This window comes from Pollachius pollachius (assembly GCF_949987615.1).
Source record: "Pollachius pollachius genome assembly, chromosome: 4".
In the NCBI taxonomy this organism is placed as follows: domain Eukaryota; kingdom Metazoa; phylum Chordata; class Actinopteri; order Gadiformes; family Gadidae; genus Pollachius; species Pollachius pollachius.
This window is the reverse complement of record NC_136937.1, coordinates 12,680,730-12,686,106: the sequence shown is the minus strand read 5'-3', so window position 1 is coordinate 12,686,106 and position 5,377 is coordinate 12,680,730.

Sequence of the window (5,377 nt, the reverse complement as noted above, 5' to 3'; positions counted from 1 at the left end):
GTGTGTATCGCTGAGGGAATAGTGTTTTATCACACCTTAGAAAATGTGTAGCGGGTTAGAAGACAAGAACTCTGTACACGGTGTCACTGTATACATAGTACACAGTCTTCAGTACATTCAGTTCATTCAGTACATTTGCACCCTTTAGGATACGAAAGCTATTCATCCACTTCGGATCGTTTCCGAAAAATCGTTACCGAAAAAAATAAAACAAGATAAAAATATTCAAATAAAAATGTTTTCTTTAACTCTGTGATCTCGTGCTCAGGCACATGCTGTCCAATGTGCTTTGGCAGGGTAAGAGTTGGCTTGCAGGTAAAAATGAAAGCGAAGTGAAAAGCACGCCCACCGCCCGAGCAGATAAACACGGATCAAACCTTCTTCCTCAGAGTGCTGAGTGGGGCTTCGAGCCGATCGACCGGCAGCCCCCGGTTCCAGCGGCCGCCGATACCACGGCGACCACAGGGTAAACCCCTTCAGTCCTTTGGTTTTTTTTCCCTCTTTGGCTCATGGGCGAAATGCGAGTTTCTGAAGTTTGATGTGCTACAGACTTTCCCCAGCTCTGGCGAGTGAGTTAAGAGATAGATCGGGGGTTGATAATCTGGTTAGGTTGGCAAACTAATGATTTCTTAAATGGCTTTTTGTTTTCTAAAGTCAGTTTCCGAGAGACATGTCGTGATGCGAGCGCATTAAGCGCTTCAGAAATCTAAAAAAACAGTAGGATTTCTGCTCCCATTAGCCCACTGACATCACATCTATTGTCACCAAGACATTTAACCCTAATGTTTTATGCTAATCCGAGAACGACAAACGCTTCTCAACGGACTCTCGATGCGAAAAAGCGAACAAATCTCGCTGATGTACCATATGTAAATAAACACATTAGAAAAATAAACAACATGCTTTGACGGTGATTAGCTTTGCTGATTAGCTAAAAGCAGCCCTTCTTAGGGATGAGGGTGTGTGTGTGTGTATGGGGAGGGGTTGAAGTGTGTGTGGGTGTGTGGGTTTGGAGGGGTGAAGAGTGACTCTTGTGGAGGGTTGAAGAGTGACTCGGACGAATGAAGAGATGAAATCGGATGTTTGCTGTTATCACCGGTGAAATGTGATGGGCAGGCCCGGATTGGTGGGGGAGGGGGGCGGGGGAGGGGGGGGGAGGCTGCACATCTATGCCTGACAAGTGACTGCCACGGCGGGGGGAAGCAGGAGAGGGCCAAGACACCCACTGATAGCCAAATGAGAAATGCAAAGTGATGTCATCTTAAGAAAGAGATAGAAATGAAAGACAAACCGTCGGGGGGAGGGGGGGAGAGGGCGTGGCAGGGGGGATAGGGCGGGTTAACCTGCAGAGGGCTGTGATGAGTCCTACGGTAACAGAAGTCTCTCCGGCGAGTCCTCCAGCTGCCAGACATATGGAGGGCGAGCCGCAGGAGGTGGGCCCACGCTGGCTAGCCAACCACGAGATGGGGGCGTGGGGAGGGTGGGGGAGACCTCCGTCGCAAAATAATTCTGGATTGGTGTGTTTGCTTAAAGGGGGGTATGAATAGTTTAGCTCCCTTTTGATCTTAAAGGCCGAATCTCCAGCCTGGCTGGTAACGCCAGGTGTGTGTGCAGGGACGTACGCAACAGGCCCTGGTGTGTTTAGGAGCCGGTGCCCCTGCTCTCGGCCGGTCACGGTGGAGACGCTGGAAACTTTCGATTCTATCGGCTGCGATACTGGGGCCCAGACGCCTAGGATGGATTACCTCTCGCCCTAAGACAGGGTTGCTGATCCAGGAGAGTCCCTCCCTGGGATAGTGTGTCCACACATCTTCAACGTGAGCGGCGCCGGCTGAATGTAGCGCAACTCAGACAGGATGACGGCAACCCAGCGCACAAACTTTGTTAAAGGCCGGGGGAAAACTCTCCATAATGGCACTAAATCTAAATTACACAGCTATGGCTCCTTAAGTCTTTGGGCTTGAGGACTTTTGCTTTCTTGCCCTATGTGTGTGCGTATGTGTGGAGGTGATTGTATGCACGTGTGTGTGTGTGTGTTTATGTGTGTGTCTGTGTGCACGTGCATGTGTGTGTGTGTGGGTGAGTACGTGTGTACGTGTAAGTGTGTGAGTACATGTGTACATGCGCGTGGGTGTCTGTGTGCGTGTTTGTGTGTGTGTGTGTGTGTGTGTGTGTGTGTGTGTATGTGCGTGTGCGTACAGGCGTGCGTGTGGGTGTGCGTGCGCGTGTGTGCGTGCGTGTACATGCGTGCGTGGGGGTGTGTGTGTGTGTGTGTGTGTGTGTGCACGTGTAGGTGTTTATCTTCCTCAGTTTTCGAGCAGACTTGTCACGGGGTGTGCAGAGAGAGGGCCGGGTCGGCCCGTTAATAAATGCTAATTAATTTTAATTACCCGGCAGACAGGCGCGCCCACTGATAGCAGACGTAAGCAGTCTGGTGAGTTGACGAGCAGCCATCCACCCCCCCACCCTCCCACTCGTATCCACCCCCACCCCTCCCTTTCCCCCCCACCCCCACCCTGCTGTCAGCGGACCCAGGTCACCGGGGCCTCCATCTTGCAGCCGTGGCCCTGGTGAGAGCAGATGGCATGAAACACAAGACGATAACGTTCCACTCCACGTACACTCTCTGCTCTCTCTCTCTCTCTCTCTCTCTCTACTCTCTCTCTCTCACTCTCGCTCTCCCTGTATATCCCTATCTATCTCTCTCTCCCTATATATTTCTCTCTCTCTCTCCCTCTCTCTATCTCTCGCTCTCTCTCTCTCTCTCTACTCTCTCTCTCTCTCTCTACTCTCTCTCTCTCACTCTCGCTCTCCCTGTATATCCCTTTCTATCTCTCTCTCCCTATATCTCTCTCTCTACTCTCTCTCTCTCCCTCACTCCCTCCCTCTCTATCCCAGTGATTTGAAGATGTAATCAACCCCCCCCCCCCCCCCCCCCCAGAGCCACTCGGTGGAACACACTCAGGAGGTTCTTAAATCTTCATTAGTCAATGGTAAATGAGGTTTGTTTTGCACGTGCGTGGTGTGTGCGTGTCCGAGTGCAATGGAGCGCACGCGTGCAAACACCCCCCCACACACACACACACACGGACATTCACAGATGCACACGAGTGCATACACCGCATGGCCGCACACACATATGCACGCACGCCTACACACACTCACAGATACAAACGTTAACACACACACAGGCACTGGCACATGTATACATTTGCTTGAAAACACTTGTACGTGTACGCGCGCGCACACACACACACACACACACACACACATAAAACAAGCTTGCATGCATGCACACCTAATACCAACACACACACACACACACACACACTCACACACAAACACATACACACACACACACACCATGTTGCGCATATAGCGGATTGCGTATCAGTTACAACTTAACTGAGAACGCAGCGGCGATGGAGCGCATTGATTCCCTCTCCTCCTCTCCTCTCTCTCTCTCTCTCTCTCTCTCTCTCTCTCTCTCTCTCTCTCCCCTCCGGTGAAGCATGCAAGGAGCAGTGGGGCTCTCCTAACGTAATCACCCCCCACCCCCACCCCCATGAAGGACTTCGGGAGAGAAGAATGATACAGTGGTCCTGCCGACAGGTAGGTGGTGGAGCAAAGAGACAGAGCCTGTAGCCGATGGAGGTAACAGACAGCACCTGTAGGTGGAGGTAAGAGACAGCACCTGTGGGTGATGGAGGAAAGAGACAGCGCCTATAGGTGATGAAGGTAAGAGACACAACCTGTAGGTGAGGGAGGAGTGAGGCAGAGCCTCTTGGTGATGGAGGTTAGAGACAGAGCCTGTAGGTGATGGAGGGAAGAGACAGAACCTGTTGGTGATGGAGGAGAGGCAGCACCAGTAGGTGATGGAGGAAAGAGACAGAGCCTGTTGGTGATGGAGGAAAGAGATAGCACCTCTAGGTGACGGAGGAAAGACACAGAATCAGTAGGTGGAGGAAAGACACCGAACCTGTTGACACCACTTTAATAACTCACTGAGTTCTCCTCCCACAACAGGGCCCCCTATCTCAATCAACAGCCGCGTCCACCCCTCCTCCACTTGCCTGTTTATTATTCATCTCATGGTCATGGGGTCGGGGGGCTACGGGGGGTGGGAGTTCAGTTGCTAGTGACCTCCTGCGAAATGGACAACGGTCCATGTTGGACCCCTGTCAGACGCCATTAGACAACCACCCCGTCTTCCCCCGCCCTCTGCTGGTGGGAGAGAGGGGTCAACTCACTGGGGTAACTGCTGACAGATATTTGCGTGTGCATGTGTGTGTGTGTGTGTGTGTGCGCGTGCGTGTGTGCTCCTTAGCGACAATCAAGCGCTTGTGATTCCTCTCTTTACCCAAGCGTGGACAGGAAACCCAACCAACAACACAAAGCTTGCGTCATTCAATTAGAGAGAGAAAACGAAAAAATGCATTGCATTGTATGCATTGTATGCTACATATTTCATGTCACAGCGGCACCAGACATGGCATGTTTACCGTGCTTTCCCGTGAGTGTGAGCGGCGTCTATGTGCTGGGGAAACCAGAGGCTCATCAGGATGCTTGTTGTGTGTTGTTGTGTGCGTTGTTGTGTGTGTTCCCTCTCTGCGGTGGTGGTCGCTGAGCCGTGCAGTCCTTCCATTCAGTAAACACAATGCCGCCTTTAATTAGCTGTGTGCTTCTAATTGATTAAAATTCCCTGTGGCGCAATTATGCGATTTCATAGACACGCTTGCCTTCTTTCTTGCTGTCTTTCTTCCTTTATCTTCAGCCAGCATTTACACTTTTTTTCTCCCTCCTTCTTATCAGGAGAACTTCTCTTGTATAGGGAGACTGTCTGAAGTCTTTCTGCCTGTCTGTCTGTCTGTCTGTCTGTGTCTCTCCCCGTCAGGGTTTTGCCCAAGAGCCTGTAGGTCCCCCGGTGTGGAGGACTGTGGTGGGGGGACTATGAGTTCATGCTGCAATTGCTAACACAATGCTAACACCATGCTAACACCATGCTAAGGCCATGCTAAGGCCATGCTAACACCATGCTCACCCTTTGGCCACCGCACTAGCTGTTTCTACACTTTGCTACTCATACCACGGTGTTGTCAGACACTTCATGTCCATCCTGTTTCTCCAACTCTGTCGCTCTCTCCCTCTCTCTCTCTCTCTCTCTCTCTCTCTCTCTCTCTCTCTCTCTCCCTCTCTCTCTGTCCCTCTCTCTCACTCACTCTCTCTCTCTCTTTCCCTCTCTCTCTGTCCCTCTCTCTCACTCACTCTCTCTCTCTCTCTCTCTCCCTCTTTCTCTCTCTCTCTTTCTCTCTGTCCCTCTCTCTCTCTCTCCCTCTCTCTCTCTCTCTGTCCCTCTCTCTCTCTCTCTCCCTCTCTC